The sequence below is a fragment of the Cupressus sempervirens genome, chromosome 11 (assembly GCF_028749045.1).
Source record: "Cupressus sempervirens isolate cs-2001-9-10 chromosome 11, ASM2874904v1, whole genome shotgun sequence".
In the NCBI taxonomy this organism is placed as follows: Eukaryota; Viridiplantae; Streptophyta; class Pinopsida; order Cupressales; family Cupressaceae; genus Cupressus; species Cupressus sempervirens.
In genome coordinates, this window is record NC_143128.1 from 318944317 (window position 1) to 318965726 (window position 21410).

The following is a 21410-nucleotide window of genomic DNA, read 5'->3' on the forward strand; positions in this document are numbered from 1 at the left end:
TGCACATCTCTGTAGAGAAGCTTTGTCATGTGTATTTTTGTTTTCTAGACCTGAGTTATACCAGATATTGGCAAGCTTGCTCGATATCTGGAAGAGGACCATGCCTAAGTTTTTTAATGTAACGCCTTGTAAAATTGCAGCTTTTAAATAAATTTTTTTTTTCAGTTTCTCTTGGAAATTATTTTGCTCCCATTTAGTTGAGCCTTTTGCCAGGTAAATTATTTTTCTGGGGGAGATTCGTTTATGGAAAAAATAATTAGTTAAACGGGAATTTCTATGCATGTAACAAAGCCTTTCAAAAGATGTAGAATAATTTGGAAGGGAATAAGTTAATAACAAAAGAATGATAAAAAAATTAAAAAATGAATGCAAGGAATAATTACTGGTAAGTTTTTTAATGTAACGCCTTGTAAAATTGCAGCTTTTAAATAAAAATTTATTTCAGTTTCTCTTGGAAATTATTTTGCTCCCATTTAGTTGAGCCTTTTGCCAGGTAAATTATTTTTCTGGGGGAGATTCGTTTATGGAAAAAAACATTAGTTAAACGGGAATTTCTATGCATGTAACAAAGCCTCTCAAAAGATGTAGAATAATTTGGAAGGGAATAAGTTAATAACAAAAGAATGATAAAAAAAATTAAAAAATGAATGCAAGGAATAATTACTGGTGTCAGCATATGTATAGGTTAATAATGAAAAGCTGACACTTTTGTATGGTCCCGAGTTCAAAGTTAACCGTATCTTAATATAAGAGAGTTTTCAGCTGTGATGTGCATATATTTAGGGAAAATGTCTTGTAAGATTTCTATACCGTAGATTTCTTGTAAATGTTGCTGTTCTTGAAAATGCACAAACGCTATATCTACGATCAACAATTAATGTCTTATGTTCATCTGTCAGAACATAAATGTTTATGTTATGTGTATTGCTGTATCTCTGTCAAAGCATTCTATGATGAGGCTAATGAAATATGATAGATTACAAAATGACGAGCCTCTGGAGCATCAAACTACATATGATGGCATCAAAACAACATATGTTGAATGACGAAGTTACTTAAATCAGGTTAATTTGACGAGGTTTGATTTTTATGGTGTCCTCACCGATACTGCCACATGCTTGCATTTTTTGATTAGAGGGTAGAAAAAACCCTCTCTTGTACATGGACTTAAAAATCTCGGAAATATAAAAGAGGCTTGGCAAATTACAGAGAAAAAAGAGACCAACCAGAGAGCCTTAGTGCAGTAAGGCTGAAGGTTGAAAATAGCTAGGTTAATGTCATTTGGTGACCACTACTGTGTATCTTCCCCTATCTCAAATTGTGACAAAACAAGAAAAATATTAAGAAAATATTTAGATTGATACCAAAGAAAACTTTGGCCTTGGCTACTTGGATCCAAGGTATAATTTAGTGGCTAATATTCGCAAATTGGCTAATTTCAAAATTTTTTAGCTAGTAATTTTTCTAATAATTTAAGATTTGATACAATCTAAATTGTCATAGTTTTATAAAATTCAGTTCTAGAATATTTAAAAGCGCTCAATAATTGAAAAATTTAAACTCAAATATTCGTCGCAATATTTGTTACATGAATAGATTTGAGTTACCTAAATTTAATATATTATTGGAGAAATTAAATTGAACTGATCAGTAATTATCATAATTATTAGTTATGTTAGGGGTATATCACCAATATTTAGTTTTTGTTATTAATTTAAAGTATATTGTAACGATTTTCATAATATTCTATGAGGTGAAAAAATGTTCAATTTTGATTTGTAATATTTCATGGTGATTAATTAACTTTCTATTATTATTGAGATCCATAAATATTTTATAAAAAAATTTTTGATTAAAAAATAATTGCTAATATTAATCATATTTAGAATAAAAAGTTTAATCATATTTAGAATAAAAAGTTAAGAAATTTGCCAATAGAAATAATGAAAGATTCTCCAATATTTTATGTCTTTTTTTTTGGAGGCAGCTTTCTTAAAGTTTACCCTACTTGGATCCCAAATTGTCACAATTTTTTTAAAACTATGTTTGAAATTAGTAAAATATATATAAACGTAAGTGCACAATTATAATGAGATCCATAACATATGAGAGATTCCTTGTAACATATAGTAATGGAAAAAAAATTCTACTCTAGTTGAATTATATATATATATGCACTACATTAGACCTCACACCTCCAATTGCTTCTTGCATTTATTGTGAAGAGATAGTATTAGAATCAAGTGACTATTAAAAACTAAAATTATATTTTTGTTATTTCAAAACTAGAAATAGGAAACATGTTCAAATGATTAAACATAAAACATAAACACAGAACACAAGTCAGTAATAAAAGTGAAATTGTAATTGTTAAAAGAAAACTTTTCAATATTAAAAATATTGGAACTTGAAATATCATTTTGAAATGATGTCTTATGATAAGAAAATAAATAGGATGACTGGTTTATATTGAAATGAAGTCTATTGATAAGAAAATAAATAATATGTTTGGTTTATATTTAAGTGGTTGTTGTAACAATAGTTTATATATAAATGGCTTTTGTAAAATATATATTATGTTGTATTTTATTAGGATTCGGTTATGTATTGCTTCATATTTTATGAGTAGTGATACATAAGTATCTACTCTAGTTGATTACTAATTGCATGAATTACATTAGGCCTTACACCTCCAATTGCTGCTTGCATTTGTTGTGAAGAGATATAGTATTAGCAACAAGTGACTAAAAAAAACTAAATTTATATTTTTGTTATTTCAAAACTAGAAATAGGAAACATGTTGAAATGATTAAACATAAAACATAAACATAGAACACAAGTTAGTAATAAAAGTGAAATTGTAAATGTTAAAAAGAAAACTCTTCAATATTAAAAATATTGGAACTTGAAATATAATTTTGAAATGATGTCTTACGATAAGAAAATAAATAAGATGATTGGTTTATATTGAGTCGAAGTCTATTGATAAGAAAATAAATAACATGTTTGGTTTATATTTAAGTGGTTGTTGTAACAATAGTTTATATTTAAATGGTTTTTGTAATAATATATATTATGTAGTATTTTATTAGGATTTAGTTATGTATTGCTTCATATATTATGAAAGGTGATTCATAAGAATTTATTTTTCATGAGCATACATATCCTATTTAACATTTTGCAATGTAAAAAGTATAGCAAGCTAAGTAGGTTTTAATCTTTGTCAAGAAAAGAGGAAAACAAGAACATAGACATGTCAATAATAAATGTAAAATAAAATTGATCAATATGAATTAGTATGAGATGTTGAAATAGGGGTTTAAGTATATATTATCGGATTGATATGATCATAAGATTCATTATATAAACTAATGATGATTAATTATGGAGACATGTCTCATCATGAGACATGTTTCCTTCTCTCATATTTATGAGTCCTAAAATTTTCATTTGGAAAATATCTGTAACAATGACAATATAATAATAACATTTGTAGAGATCCTACTTCCGTTCAATCATGCCTCCCGCTCCCACTCCCGCTTCTGCTCCCACTTCTGCTCCTGCCTGTGCTGCTCTTATCGGGTTTCAAACTTTGATTTCTCTTGCCCATTTTTCTCTGGCAGATATTTAGACATGTTTCCTCCTCTCATATTTATGATTCCTCAAATTTGCATTTGGAAAATATCTATAACAATGACAATATAATAATAACATTTGCAGAGATCCTACTTCTGATCAGTCATGCCTCCCGCTCCCGCTCCTGCTCGTGCTGCTCTTGTCGGGTTTCAATCTTTGATTTCTCCTGCCCATTTTTCTCTGGCAGATAATGGGGATGATGTTCACTCTCTGGCTGCGGTGGTGGATGCTCTCCGTCCCTATGCTATGGCTAGGGTCGTCGTAACTATTGCTCATGTAGCTCCTGCTGTTGAGGCTCACTGTTTCCTTGCTACTCAGTCTTGGGTTGCTATGAGGAGATCTGCTAACTCTTTTGCTGATGTGGCTGCCTTTGAGGCAGGTATTGGGGGTCTTGTTGTGTAGTCAGGGCTTTGTTTGACTGTGCCTATCTCTATAAATAACTCGCTTGTGCTTCATCTAGATTCATAAATTGTTGATGAGATTTTCAAATATGTGGAGGACTACTCTTTAGCTGCTACATTTTGTTTTAGGGTATTTTGGCCCTCTCTATTGGATCTACATGCTTGGATTTCCAAATATTGGGAAATTGTCGTTTCAGATTTAGTTTAGATTTACCCTGTGGCAACGGGCTTTTTTATTGCGAAATTTGCAAATCTTGAAGATAGAAATTCCATCTTATGCCACGGTTTCTCTTGGGAGGAGAGGTTCCCCTTGATGGCCAAACCTTGGTATAAGGATTTTGACTCGACGTCTGAATCCTTTAATAAGATTCCTCTTTAGGTAAGGTTGTTGAATCTTCCCCTTCACTTTTGGCTGGATTTAGTCCTGGAGGTTATGGGGGAGGCCCTTGGGGACTTCTTGTTGGTTGATTTAGCGTCTTCCAATGTGTATAGGATGATGTATGCTCACATTCTTATGGAGATTGATTCTCTAAGGGGCTCGCTAAAATGATTAAGTTGGCCTCTCCAAATGGTTCTTGGATTCAGCTCTTGATTACGAGGCTATTCCCTTCAAATGCAGGAAATGCCATAACACTGGCCACCTCACTATGTGATGCTCCTCTGATAAGGTTAGATCGATGAAATCACTTTCTTGGTGGTTGGGGGTTTCAGATGATCACTACACGGTTCAGAAAGTATCCACAGTTGTGGATGGGTTGGATAGCTCTTCTCAAAATGATCTTTCTTTGGTGGAGGATTTTGTTTTTGTCTTTGATGATTCAAATGTTGTCCCTCTAACGGCTCTATTTCAGAATGGTGCTGCTGTCCCTTCTTCTGTTGTCTAGAACACAAGTGTTGGTGCTATTTCAACTGTTTTATTCTTGCAAAGAGGGTGTTGGGGGTTGGTTGTAAGGCTGAATGCCCTAATTGGCAGAATGCTGTTGGGAAGGTGGAGGATGGATGGACATCAGTAAAAGGTAAAAAAGTCAAGTCCTCCAATCCTTCGTTTGATATGTCTTTATGTTCTTAAAAGATGAGACCAAAATGTAAATCTTTATAGTTGGTATTTTTTAAGGTTTCAGGTCCTTTCAAAGCCTATACGGGGACATATGCAAGTCCCCAAAATGCTAGCTTTTTTGGGGGGGACACGTCCCCAGGGAACATAGAGAAAATGATATAAAGGAGGCATACAAAATAATATATTGGCAGTATTTTATTTTCAAAGAAGTAGCAACAATTTATCATAAAGTTGCATGTGAAGACTATAGTTTCAGATCAATATATTTTATATTGCACATGTATCAATTATGAGAAAAATAGAGAAAAACATCAAATGAAATATTATTAGAACTAAAGGTCTTGCCATCCTATGAAACATTATCTAGGCTTTTTTTTTTTACAAAATGTTTAATCAAAAATATTTTTAGATAGAAATTTATAAAGTGTGACTAATATTTGTGCTTGAGATCAAAGTATTTTAATCCAAGCATCAAGTTATCACTTGGAAAGAATTTATAAGCACTTAATCACAAGAATCCATACACACTCGAACTGTTAAAGTGTGCGCGAAAAAATTAAGGAATCCTTTTCTTATTAAGTATCAAAGGAGAGAAAATGTGGAGTAATAAAAAGAAAATCTAAACAACTAATGACGGGTTCAAGTTGCATGATATCCTTGGCATGCACAAAGACTCCCACTAGAAACCACAAATTGATGAGTTTTGGATACAATAGATATTTTGCTAAAAGGAGGTGCCCATCTGCTCGAAGAATGAGATTGTGATGGTCAAACTACTCTTCATTATATTGTGAAAGCAAAAGGAAACATAATAGAATTGACTGAATTGTTATTAGAAAAATTCAGAGCTAGTGAAGAGAATATTATTATGGCTCTTGTTATGGGCCTTTGCAGTAGTCTTGGGCACCGCTGATAGTAGTCTTAGTAATGATTATCCATTCAAAATTTTCTTCTAGATGAAAGGAATAAGACTATAGCACATCTCGCTACGAGAAATTCATTGAAAACTACAAATTTGTTGAAAGTTGTTGCTGTTACAAAAGATATTAGAAATGATTCATGTGCTCTCTGGTCTAAACTCTATATTGAACAAAATGAATTGATAAACACAATATTCAATATACATGAGTGTATGGGGTCAAAGATAAGATAAGATAAATTTAATAATGTCCAACAAGAGACCAATGAGGATCTAAGGGACTGGAAACAATACCAAGAGGTGAATATGCAAAACCGTCATCACTGACAGAAAGTATGTGAAACAGTCAACCCTCTGATGTGGATTGAGCAAAAGACCTCAATGACATGGTCTGATCGCCAGGAGGACTAGAGGGTCTCACTATTAAAGTCATACCTTTACTCCGAAAAAGGTGGGATATAAAGTCATAAAGATGAAACCCAAAATTACAGGGAAACAAATAGGAGATCTATGTAAGGTCAAGGTAAGTGTTTATTAATTGTAAAGTTTATATTTATTATTATTATTGTTATTAATATAATTATGACTATTATAATTATATATATATATATATATACATATATACATACATATATACATATATACATACATATATACATATATACATACATATATACATACATATATATATGTATATATACATATATACATATATATATATATATGTATATATACATATACATATACATATATATATATATATATATATGTATATATACATACATATATGTATATGTACATATACATATGTATATGTACATATACATATGTATATGTATGTATATATACATATATGTATGTATATATACATATGTATATGTATATATACATACATATATATATATATATATATATATGTATATATACATACATACATATATATATATATATATGTATATGTATATGTATATATATATACACACACATATACATATATGTATGTATATATACATACATGTATGTATATATACATATATATATATATGTATATGTATATGTATATATATATGTATATATATATGAATTTATAATAATTATTTATAGTTATATTAGATGAGATAACCAAAAATATATGTTGATTATTAATTTTTATGAATATAAGTGAAATTGGTTACCTTAGTTTTTTGTGGTATTTATAAGGAAATAATATGTTAATCTATAGATTAAATAATATATAGAAGTTTGAATATATGTATGTTCAAAATATATTTATCTATATTTTTATTGGAATGGTCTTATTATGTAGAACTAATTATTATCCTTGAATATTATTGTAGTCTCTCTCTCTCATAAAAATATTTTTTATTTGCCTTGATCTTTTCCTTTGAGAATGTTTTTGTAGAAGAAAAAAGAAAAAAAGAAAAAAAAGGGAGATTGAGATTAAGAGGGAGCCAAACATTTGACATTTCATTAGCTGCAACCTTGAAAGAGAGGGAATAGATAGAGGATATGATTTCATCAACCTTTAGTGTTCTTGATCATATTGATTCAGAGGGAGTAAACCATATTGTGATGGAATCTTCAATGATCGATAAATTGTAATAGTCAAGAGGACTGTAATTCATGCAACTATGTGATTTTAATGAACCAATCCCTTGTGTACATCATAAGAAAGTGGTGACTTCAATTGAACCATCCACAAGTCTCTCTTTGATAAATAAAACTTGACATATGAGTTATAGAGTCATTCAAGTGGCACAATCATACTCAATCAAGATATTGACGCATTGTGGATGAGTTTGTGTTCACTTTTACTATTAAGCTAAATGAATGTTTGGACTTTCAATGGATAAAAAGAGAAAGTTAGAACTTAGAAACGAGTTATCATATTTGATACAAATTTTTTAATAGAAAAAGTGGAAATTTTTACGTTGTGGGGGAATACTAGTCAATTTTCCATTCCCATTTTTAGAGGGGAGATGTTCCATTCTCAAATAATTTAAGAAGAAAATTTTGAATCTTCATGTGCAAATAAGTATTCTTATTTTTGATATTTATCTCTCTTATTTGTAATTTCTATACATAGTATAAAGGTTATTTTCCTTCATGTTTTCCTTTATGTTTGAGGATGTTCTTACAGGAAAAGAAAGTTGGTACTTTACACATGCTACCAGATATTGTGCAGACTCAACCTAATGATAGTAGCTCCAAAGAACCTGATGATCAAGATGGATAAAATAAGGCTCTCATCTTTGATGATTGAGATTACGAGATTCTTCTAGATTTAAGAGGGAGTATGACACTTCTTTGAAGGCAACACAGGAACTTAGAAGATTGATACTCAGAGTAAGTCTGGAAACACAGATGGGCCTACACTTACATATATCATGAGGAAGCGATTACTTATCACTAAGTCTAGAAACACAGATGGGCCTACACTTACATATATCATGAGGAAGCAATGACTTATCACTAGAAAATTAGAAAATTTATATTAGATTTAGAGTGAGTTTGACAGACATTCTTGGGTGAAGAGAGTTTCTGAGTAAGTAACTAGAGGACCTGACTTCCTAGGATCAATGTTTAGAGGGAGACATTTTGAGATGCAATCCCTTTGTGGATGATATCTTCTCTATGAGGAGAAGTTCTAAGTGAAATTATTTGTAATGTGCTCTCCCCTATGAGAGAGAAGTCTGAGGTGAAAACCCTTGTTCCACCCTCTAGTAGCAGCTGTAGTGGGTCCACCCTTTGACTTGGTTCACGGTGGATATAATGTGAGTTACTACATGATACTATTGTGATTATGTCATGAAAGATGATGATATTTCATTGATGTATATATTTAGAAGGAAACTATTGAAAGGTGATGATCTTATCAATATCTGAACCTGTTATCATGACATACTATATTAAGTTGTTGTTCCAGAGTGCCATAAGTTATGATAATGAATAGAAGGTAACTATTGCAAGGTGACGATCTTATCAATAGTTGACCTATCTCTTAACGCCAATTTTTTTTGGAAAAAGTGTTATCTTGGTTCTTTGGGACGAATTTTTCCAGACACATTGATAACCAACTTATTATGGTTCTTTGGGCCAAATTTTGTCGGACACCATGGAAGTTGTTATGGTTCTTCAAGCCGGATATTTTCGGACACCATAACTTAAATTTACTATAGACCACACTTAAGGTGGTATTTAAACTTATATTGAAGTTATATAAATTGCTTAATTTCCCTCCTTGCTACAAGAAAAAGCGTTGAAAAATTTAGTCTCATTGTGAATCGTAGCCAATTCCATATAATATATATGTGTGTGTTGAAGGATTTATGTTGATATTCTTAAATATGCCATTCTAGGAATATCATACTGAGATGATATCTCTTTGTATACTCAAGAACATAATATGTTCTATATCAATCCTTCCTAACTAAGATGAAGTGTTAAGATTGTAGTTATTGTCAAATTGATATGATCATAAGATTCATTATTGATAGTAAATCATCATTAGATAAATATTCTTTTATATATATTATATATATAATTTTTGTATATTACACATATGGTTATACTAACTAATGATGATTAATTATAGAGACATCTCTCTTCATGAGACATGTCTCCTCCTCTAATATTTATGAGTCCTCAAATCTGCATTTGGGAAATATCTATAACAATGGCAATATAATTACATTTGCAAAGATCCTAGAAAATTACATAAATAAGGTCGAGTGGTGGGAGAAAATATGATGGTCTGTGTCATAATCCTATGGTATGGGATAGCTAGAGGATAATATCACATGTATGCATAAAATTTTTAGAAATATTTCTAGAGCCCTAGTAATTTGACATTTGGCATGTGGTTAGTCCATAAAAAAGAAATATTCTCACCTCACTAGTGTTTTAATCCAATGACATGAGATTGCTAGAGGATAAAATCACATGTGGATGACACTTCTAGGAATATTGTCAAAGACCTAAGCAAACTAAACTTTTGAATGAGTGAATGTCATAGTTGACTTGTTTAAAGGGGGAAGCATCATGTGTGAATAATGTACCTTATTCACAATAAAAAGGGGTTAGTTGGATAATAAATAATATTTTTCACACTACATGTATGAACAAATGTGTTTAGATGAGAAGGGAGAGTTATGTCTAAGGTAATCCCCCTCAATGCAAAATTAGTTACCATGGTAGATGCCTAAAGTTGATGCAAAACTTAATTCATGATTTTTAAATTGTCTACCTATCCCACTAGAAAGAAACAAAACCAAAGATGGATGGACGACATGTTCCCAATCTTCAAAGGAATATGAAGAAAATATGTATGAAATCCTGGAGAATTGTTCTTGTCTCAATATTAATGATGAAAGTTGTCACTATTTGGTTAGATATTCTAGTTCTATATCTTACTTGGGATAAATGGCACCTTCTTCAAATGCTACTCAAGAGTCTCCAAGGTTATGCAAAACTATGATATATGATCACATGGAGAAGACCAAGAGGGTCCAAATGTTCACTTGTAACAAATGAGAATAATCAACTCCATCAAAGAGAAGATGCATACAATCAATAATTTAAAATATGATGCTCTAAAAATAAGCCTACAATGTACTAAACACTTAGCCCAAGTAGTCATAGATGAGAGAAGATTATACTTTTACCATAAATGCAGTATCACATTTATCATTGAAAACAAAAATAAATGAAGAAAATAAATTCTAGGTCTCAAGAACTTGACATATGTGTGTATACCTAATTTCATGTAGCCAAAATTCTCCTCCAAATTATAGTACACACTAGTGTGACCAATAACCAAAGGATCAAAGCAATCATTTGAATTAGAAGTGAATTTCACCATCTTACCTATTCTACCATGGTTAATCTATTAGATGAAAAGAAGACTATTTGGAAAATGAGGTATATCAATAGATCCCCTCCCAATTATATTTATCACAATGTTCAAAAGAAGGGACCTATATTTTGAAAACATTATGTTGACAAATTCCAAAATTATGAACCCATCTCCCTAAAGCAACACCCATAGACACACACAAACCTTTTTGTTTATTTTTAGTTGTTGCGGTAGAAAAACTTTAATGGTATTTTTCCTTATTAGATTAAAGTTTTATTTGAATGAAAAAAATCTAACAAATTTTTTAAGTTGTGATCAATGTTTTTCTCTTGAGAAGATATTTAACTCATTAATTTTTGTGGAGCCATCTTCCACATTAAGCTCTAGTAGAGAGGCCTTATGATTATACTAAAAAAGACAATGTTATCTTTTTTAGAGCATATGCACTTTGATCTCTTACTATTTTTTTGGGTGGTCTCATCTCTATTTGATACCCAACTGATATAGCAAGGTAAAAAATACATTTATTTGTGTTAGTTTTGAATTAATATTCATATGAATTATTTAACTATTCTCTTTCTAATTTAATTCTCTAGGGAGAAGTCCAAACATGCAACATATTTGACAATTGACAAGTTCACTTAGTAATGAGAACCAAACATAAAAATGTTTGTCTTATTTCATATTTGAAATTTAATTACCGAAGCAAAAAATATAATTTAGTTCGGTTACAAATTCCTTTTTCTGAGGTATTATTCTTTGATAGATTCACAATTTATCTTTCCCTCCAATAGTAATTGTTGCTTTTCTTCCTAACTGACACAATGTATTTTCTCTTCTTCATAGCTTGTTCTTGTGCCACTCTACTCCCCTTCCCCCTTTTTTACAAGTGTTCAATTCTTGTCTTTTACACTCAAGGAAACAATTAACTGGCATAAACCATTGTGATAAAAATCCAAAGATCAAGCAAACAAACCAAATAACTATATTGGGAGAACTAATACTATAAGGGGAAGTCCTAGATGGTCTCCTTGATCCTTGATGGATGATTTATTTGATGTCTGGGACAACATTTCAAGTTTATTTGATCTTTGATGAGAAGTGCTATAATCCCTTAGGGAGAAACTTTCCAAGTCTATTTGGTGTCTAATGAAGGATCATGGGTCATCAAACATAGACTTCCCAAGTCTCTTCAGTGTTTGATGACAAATATCCATCGATTGTCAAGGAGAGATCCCAAGTCTTTTCAATCTTTGATGAGGAAGATCTATCACCCATTTGGGAGACTATGCAATTCTCTCTTATTTTTGGTGAGTAGGAATAAACATAGACAAGAAGGTACATTTTTGAGTTTTCTCTGTTATGGATACAAAACAAGGTTAAGGGAAATACGACTAGCATTCCAAATTCAACTAGATAACATTTAAACAAGTCAAAATTGAAAACAAAATACCTCCACTAAAAAATGACTTTAGAATTGATGCACATTTCTTGTGCACTTGACTCCTAGGGTAGGAGAAATGCTCCTAGGGTGAATTAGTGTTCCACAAACTTTTTCCCAACTATGGATATTATTAACAATCTTTAAACTTGCATAGATGATCAAACTAAAAAGTAAACATAACCATAACACCATTATTTGTTAACTAGGGAAACCCTGGCCAAGGGAAAACATCACTAGGAATGGTACCCAAAAAATGATCCACTCATTAGAAGTATCTTGTGAAAGTTATTGACCATGTTAGGAGTCTATTACATGCACATAGTGTATCTATCCTTGTTAGAGGACTAGGCAATTTTAGAAGCCTCAACCTTGTTACGAGTTGGTATTACAATACAAAAGACTGCAAGAAGAGCCCACTACTCAAACATCCAAATACAACTTTACAATTCTATCAATAGAGATAGATACAAAAACCTTTACATAGTACTGATATCTTCAATATTTGATCTATCTTTTGGTCCCTTCTTCAAGACTAATCATAAAAATGTATTTCTTTGCACTAGCATCAAATTTGCATCAATACTAATCATATAAAGTGCACATTCAAACATTATATATAATACAATGTCACACTTCGCTAAAAAAAGTGTTCTTCCTTTTATACAAAATTCTTTCATCTTGTTGGCCTTGCTGCTTGATACTTTGCTAAATATTTTGAGTTATATTTTTCCACATGTGGGTTAACATCTAGGATGCCATCCCAACATTGTCAAGTAAATTTTTTTGGTGAACCAAAATAATTCCTTAGCCAAAATACCTTTATTCTGCCTTTATCTTTGTTCTACCCTAGTAAATTGTTCTTAGTAAATATGCAATAACTCCATCCACACATAGCCAAAACTTAAGCACATTTAAGCACATTTCATATATATCATTTCCTTCCTTATTGTAAGTGTGCATAAGCTCAAGTGCCTTTGGTGAATTGCGCTAATAAAATAAGCTAATTGAACATTGTTATGCTAATATGTACTTAGACAATTTTCTAAATAACTATACTTCAAACTTTTCCTTTCATTTTTCCTTATCAAAGTAAGCTATATGTTTCCATACATGAAACCCCTAATGCACTACCTTATCCAAATTTCCAACAATCTCCCCCTTTGGCATTGATGGCAACATATGGAAAAAATTGGATAAGTATACAAAATTGTAAAATTTCAAAATCTAAGAAGTATTCAAATGGCCATCAAAATTTCAAAATGTGGATCACTTTTATTCATTTACCATCTTTTACATATATGTTTCGCCTTAGATTATGCTCTAACTTGTATCTCCCTTTCTATTTCTATATACTGTGCATGCTATCTTTTTATAATTATTTATGTTCACACTCCCCCCCCCCCCCCCCCCCCCCCCCTTTAACATCAACCAAAAAGGTGAGTAAAAAAGATATGTACATGTAAAATTTTGTTGGTGTACCTTGATTTCTTCCTTATATTGAATGGATGGAAAGAAGTGCAGTGCAATCTGCAAAATTCTTCTTTAGACTGGTGAACTTTTTATCCCAATTGTCTTTAATTGCATCTGCAATGGTGGTAAGAGAACAAAGTCCATAGGATGCTACTTCTCTTGCATCTAGGCCTAGATAAGAAAATTTGGCATATGATTTTTTTAATTTAAAATATTTATCCAACTACCTTAGAACAATATCAATCTTCAGTGTTAGGTGCTCTCTTAATAGTGATAATCATTTTAGGGTTCTTTCTCTATTCAGCTCAAGAATTCTCAACTCATCATTGATCTTACTGATTTTCTATTCAATCTTAAGGATATTAGCTTTGGGGTCCATCTCATCTATAACTTTCTCGAACTCATCCATTTTATCTCTAATATTTTTGGAGATATCTTGGGAGTGTTTTTTCTGCAAATGCACATTTTGCATAGAGATCCTTTCCCTTTATAAAATAGTTCCTCAATTCTTTGATGCATATAACTAATGCTATGAGATCATTTCTAATGTATCCACGTACTGAATTAAATAATCTTGCATCATGAACTTCTTTTTCCCTTAGGTTAGCTACCTCCTCAAGTGTAGTGAAATGAGTATCAAAGGCTTCCATAACCTTTTTTGCTCTCTCCTCAATGTTTTACCCATTTGATTGCACTAGAGAAGGTAATGTACTCTGTAGATTTTCAATAGATAATTTTATTAGCCTTTGAGCATTCTTTCTCATCTTGCTAGATTCTTCAAAAATCTTTCCAATAGAGAATGTTGACAACTGAATGTACTTTTGAATGTCTATGCTTCCTTCAAACATACTTGTTACATCCTATGGGAAATTTAAGAAAAAATCTTCAAAGGGAAACTTTGAAGTACTTGCAGGAGTAGTCTCTGCTACTTTCGAAGGGGTTTGTAAAATCGTAATATGTTTTTCATTATTTGATTCATCCTCCTTTTCGAGTTTTGTGCTTGGTTCAATTGAAGTTTGATATGGCTGCATATCCATCTAATTTTTTCTTGGTTTCTCCTTTGCTCTCTGTTCTTCTTCCTTCTTTTCTTGTGTTAAAGAGATAGTAACTATTTTAGCCTCCTACACAACATTTTATCAATGTTTCTAATAATCAAAGTCTACACTTACAAAACTAGGTGCTAATGATATCAATTTTGGTGATTCTTGACTGCACACAATATTTTGGTACTATCAATTATTCTTATTATCATCTTCTAAAATAGAGTAGTCAACAATGTTGCCAATAACCAAATTGCCAACATCAAAATATGTTTGGTTTGCAAATGGATTGTTTGAGGTGCTTACAAAGGCGTTCCCAATGGTATAAATAGTTATTATGGCTCCCCCTTATGACCATAGTGTCATTTCACTGATCTGGTGCATCAAGAGTGGTATCTAATTGTTCTACATTTATAGTGTCATCCTTCATTTCCAACACAATATTATCTTGTGGTTGATCCAATATTCTAAACTCATTCATTACTTTCATAACTACTTCTTCTATTTCTTTTATTACTTCCTCATAGAATCCTTTCATTACTTGTATTGTTCTTGTCTTCTTTCTCGATAGAGGCTCTAATCCACTCATAATATCTTGAAGTTTATTTTCTTTATCTAAAATACAAATCTTTTGAATTGCATTTTCCCTCATCTTCCCACCCTCTTCAATATCTCTCTTCTTCTTAATTTTCAAACTCTCATGAAGTTCATTTGGTGTGTTTCCATAGATATGTATGAACTGTTGCTTAAAATCTTTCATGTATCTGATCATTTCATTATGTAATTGTCTTTTGTGCAAAGGATCATAGAATTCATCATATTTTTTCAATTGAGTCAAGTTACCATATTTTATGATCATCTGATTTATTCTTCCTATTTCAGGCTTCCAACTTTTCTTTTTCTTCTCACTGTCCTATTCTTGCTGATGTTTGTCTTGTGGTAGAGAGATTTGACCTCTCATCTTATTCATTGGTTTCTCTTCCTCTTCTTGTGCTTTGATCTTCTTTCCAACACATGCAACCAATACCTTTGGCTTCTTCCTAGGTCCTAGTCTAGTTTCCATCTCCATAATCCTCCTTGATCTTTTAGGAGTCTCTTCTTCTTTCTCTTGTTTAATTATGACATCTGGTAATGCAATTGTGGTGATGGTATTGTAGATTTTCTTGTAGATATGATTGGTGTAGGTTGAACATCAACAATTTTGAAATCTTCTTTTGTAGGTTGGTCTTATATGGCTAAAGGTGTTATAGGTACAATAGATGGTGAGATAGCTATAGGTGGAGTGTTTGGTAAGGTACCACTAACAAAGGTTGGACTAGTAAAATGTTGTTCTACCCTCTTTCTTTCATTTTAGAAGCTACTCGTTTTGCTTCGACAAATTCTTCCTTGGACATCCATGTCTCCTTAAGAATCTTCTTCATCACATTGTCTACCTTCTTCTTAGCTATCTTGGTCATTTGTAATTGCTGCACATCTCCTAATCTTTCTTTTATTATGCCCATCTATCACTATTATCATCAATTTTTGATTTCAGTATCTCTTTAACATATTCATTAATTATTTCTTCTACCACCTCATAAATCAAAGGTTCAACAAACATAAATCTAGGTACAAATGCTTCTATACAAGTTTTATCATTTTCAATCATGAAACATATGTCATATTTTTATTTATCCACAATAGATTATGGAATTCTTATCCTCTTTTTCATCTCTAACTGGAATTATTTCATCATAGTAGTTATTCTTTTGGTTGTGCTCTCCTCTTAAGTATTTCTCTACTAATAACTTACTGATTCCATGGTAAATTTATCATATTTCCATTTAGATGTAGGCATATTAGGAAATCTCTTCAAGACATGAAAGAAAAGATAAGTAAAGATTAAAATCTAAAAGTTGCATATTTGTTCTTCTTTATCATTTCAAGGTTATCAACCAATTTTTGTCTCAAAAGCTGACAAAGATTCACTTCAACTCTGTCTACACACATCTCTTATAAGATGCATTTATGAATCCTTTTGAAACTTCATATTCTCTAGAACTAGAAATCATCTTATAAGTCAAAATCTTACTGATAAACCTCACATCAGTTTTCTTGATTAAACTCAATATCATACCTATACCATAAACTTGGTTTATGTATTTTGTTACACAACTTTCTTCATAGTTTTCTCATTTATAGGTATTATGCATTTGTTTCTCAATCTTGTTAGTTATTGGATTAGGTCATTGGTAATTTCAATAGGTTCATCTCCAATCAGGAACATATTGTTTATGTATATGATTCATAATAATTCTTGTCCATTCCTCATTTTCAAATTTGTGATAAAATATGTAATGCACAACCTTAAGTTGTCCTAGGTGCTCAAAACATTTCTTAAAAGTTTTATCTTCCTTATACACATTATCAAACTTGCACATTATGTCTGAATCTCCCATGGTTTCAAACTTGCAGTGAATGCATGTTCTGACATTTTCCATAATCAAAACTCTATTTGGTATTTGTGAAAATACCCTAGTAGGGTCATCTTCCATAAGTTCTATAGGGTTTCTCTTAAACTTATGCCTACATTTCTCCAAAATGTGATGAAATAGTGAAGGGTCTATTTTCACAAATTTTTAGATTCAAATTACTTCAGAACTTAACCTTGTATTAAAAAAAACCAACGTTATCACAAATTTAAGGCTTTGACAAAAAAATGATCAAATTGTTGCTCAAATGCTTCAAATTGCCTTTTATTCTTCCTTCAAACTCCTTGCAATCTCCAAATGATCAAATGATGCCCAAAATAATTTATTTCAACCCTTAAATCTACCAAAGTTTATGTATGCATTAATTGTTCAAGTACACACAACTCAAAAAGATGATACTCTTTCCACTAAGCTAGATTTCCTTCATCCTATCACATGCAACCATATTTCTTTATGCATTCTTAATCATAGGTTCCTAACAATATTCTCATACTTCCCTCAAGTGCACAAAACTTCATGTTACCATTAAGGGGTTTGATGAATATCTGGTGTATTATCCCCTATTTCCTTCATAAAGATGATTGCTTGAGTTGATAAGGGGGTTTTAGCTACAATCATTGATTTCATCTTGTTTTCTGATGTATCTTTTTTCTTCTCTACTACTACCTTAGTGCTTGTAGGTGTTCCTTCTCTAACAAATGTTTTGTTTAGACTTTCAAATTGTTTTCCTTTCACATTCTCATTCCTTCTTACATTGTTGTTCACATTCCTTCTAAAATTCACGTTCTTTGATCTCATTTTAGGTGTTCTCATGTTATTCATTCTAAAAAATCTTGTTGTATGTCCCAAATTGTTACAAATCTGACATGCTATTACTCTATTCCCATATCTAGGTCCAAATTGATTTGTTTGTGTCATAGGGGAAATCTGCAAGACTTACATAAAACTAGTTAGTAGCACCGATTTATTCGAGATGCCAAACTAATACATTCATTAAACCCTACAAACAACAAAATAAGAAGCATGATCAATCAAAAATTAGCAAATCATCAAACATGAAAACCAAAAGATTGCTTCAAGCTTCTATTACTTCTCTTCGTTCGCATGAGGGATTGCACTCAGTTGTGAATCGAGCAACACCTTGATTCCGAACTCTGATAAATTGTAAAAGATAATGATTCAAATAATAACAAAATGACAGTAAATTGACAGAGATTTGATGCAAAAGTGATTGATGAAATTAAGAGATAGGAGGGTTGTTTATATAGATTTTATGGAAATCCATAAACGACTGAGATTGATTTGGGAAAATCATGATCAACGGATGAGGATGAAAGAGACTGTAGAGATAATAAGAAAGTTTGCAATTTTAAACCGAAAAAGATAAAGGATAAAATCTAAGATATTTTCAAGTTTTGGAGAGATAATGTTTTCGAAAATTGAAAATGGAAACATTAAAATGTCTTCTAATTTTGGGTTTTCAAAAAAATTGATTTTTCAATTTATGAAGATTTTCTAATTTTCTAATTTTATAATTCCTCATAAAATTTATTTTTTAGATTTTAGAAGATTTAATTGTATTAAAAATTAAATTAAATTTGAAAGATGAAATTAAATGAAATTAATTAGAAATTGAAACTGATGTGAAATAAAGAAAAAATAAAATAAAATAAAATTTAGAATTTAATTTAATGAAGAAGACTAATTAGCTAATTAAATAATAAATAATAAATATTTAAATTATGAGAAACTATATTTAATTAACTGATAATGATCAATTAATTAGAGGTTAAATAATTGAATAAACTTAATTATTTAATTAAAATTAGGGAATGATTAAATGATGCAAAGATTTGATAATAGAGGAATAAAGATGATTAATTAATGATTAAATAACCCTTAATTAATAGACAAATAATCAGTGCGTTAAATGTAAACTCACAAGTTTGTCCATTTTTGGGTGTCTACATTTGCCCCTCTTTGATATAAAGTGATTATGAGTGTTGTATCAAAGAATTTCATATTAGGTTTTGCCCTAGCTTGCCCCAGTGATAGCAAGTGGACTATATGCCCCCTCCAGAGACTATTTGTGCAAGAAAGGCATGAATGATATCTCGATAGAAGATGAGAAATGTTAGATGAAATGATGAAAGAGAAGAATAGCTAGTAAGAAGTGAAGACTTAGATGACGATGATTGTTTGATTGATAGAGATTGTTGACTAAGAATCATATATGGTTTCAGGAAGAACACATCCTGTATAAGACTAGCGATAATGTCTAGTTTCAGGGAAGGTACACCCTATATAAGACAGGTAACAATGTATGGTTTTAAGAAAAATACATCCTATATAAGACATATGATCATTGAATGATTGGTAGAAAGTTTTGAATTTTGTTAACAAATTGATGGATTGACTGATTTGATTGATAGAAGAAGTCTTAGTGATTGTAGTGCCTCTCTCATTTGACTTCTGTAAATCATCTCGATGGATGCAACCTTGTTGGTCTCTCCTTGAGAAGGGATTGTGACCATGAGTGGTCTATACCGTTGAGGTGATTGGATTTATGTTCTGTATTAGTTGCTTTGATTATGCTTATGGCTAATTTATAAGATTATGATGTGATTTATGGTTCATTGAGGTTTGTGCTAGTGGTTACTAGGATTGATGTGGTATCATGATGTTGTTCCGTGATTACCCTAAGATGTGTGCAGAGATTGCACTATGAACTATTACCTGCTACATTGGACTAGGTTCCTGTAGCAAAGGTAAGTCATGTTTATGACTGTGTTCGTTTATGTGTTTTAAGTGCCTTTTTAACATTGTGTAAACTAACATTATTAAATGCTTAAATAATTAGAAATGATTTGTCCATGTTGAATTCGTTGGTTATGTGCTACAAATATTTATCTTATTATTTTTTGATCCAAGAGGTATTTTGTTTTTGATTAGATAAATAGGTTTTACAGGAAACCTGAAACCCAAAAGTTAAAACAAAAAAAGGCTAAAAATAAGTGTGAAAGCCCAGCCAAAAAAGTTTAAGTTCATAGGCTGATAATAAGCATTAAGCCCAGCCAAAGGAAAGAGTTCTGAGAAAAGACCAGGAAAAAACAAGCAAAGCCATGGCCTAAAGCCAGAACAAAAAGCCAAAAGACAACGATAAACAAAAGAACAAACGAGAGTTATTCCTCGTTCTTTCACTCCAGATCTTGCATAACCTGAGTAGCCTCAAAGGCCAGTTGATTCTCCTCTGCTTCCATCTGTTGCACCCTTTGGTTCCCCTGGTCCTGATCAGGAATGGAGTTGTCCTTTGCAGAGTCATCCTCCGTCCTGGCCTCATCCCTGTCTTTTCCATCCTCATCTTCATGCATTTCTCTGTCTCTGATCTAGCCCATGAGAGAGATGATGTTATCGTTAATGGAAATTAACAAGGAGAACATCTGATTTGCAAGGTTGTGATTGTAGTTTTCCAGGTTGTGTATCCTTTTTTCTGCCAAACTGAGCTTGTCAGCCGAATCCATCCTCGTATTGGCATCCATCCCTTTCCTTGTTGCCTCAAAATGTTTCACTTGATCTTTGACCTCCTTGAGCTCATGGAAAAGCCATTTGATTGATCTAAAATTATCAATCATACTGTTACGAGCATTATTTAGGAGGTTCATCCCTGTCTCCCTAGCTCTGTCCGAAATTGCCACAATCGTCGGATCAATGAGTTCTTCCAGCTGCTGTTCTTCCTGATTATCCATGAGGATTTGGGGATTCATCTCCCTAAACATGCCCAACTTGGAAGTCTTGACATTGAAGTTGATCCATGCTTTCCTCCTGTCATTAGTCTGCACTTCCCCTTTCGCATCCCCTGCTTTCTCCTCTTTCTCATCCTCAGGATGGAGATGGATAGGAGAAAGGGGCAGCACAGACGCCTCCTCAAAATGAGAGTGTACATCCTCCAAACTCTCCCTCTTGCATTTCTTCCTTCCACTTTCCTCCTTAAATTCCTCCTGTGTCTCCTTAACCACCTCCTTAGACTCCTGGTCCTCCTCATCATCGCTGTCTCCCTCCTCTACCTTCTCTGGAGGCTTCTTCCCAAGATCCCTAGGGCTTTTTCTTCTAGGGGTTG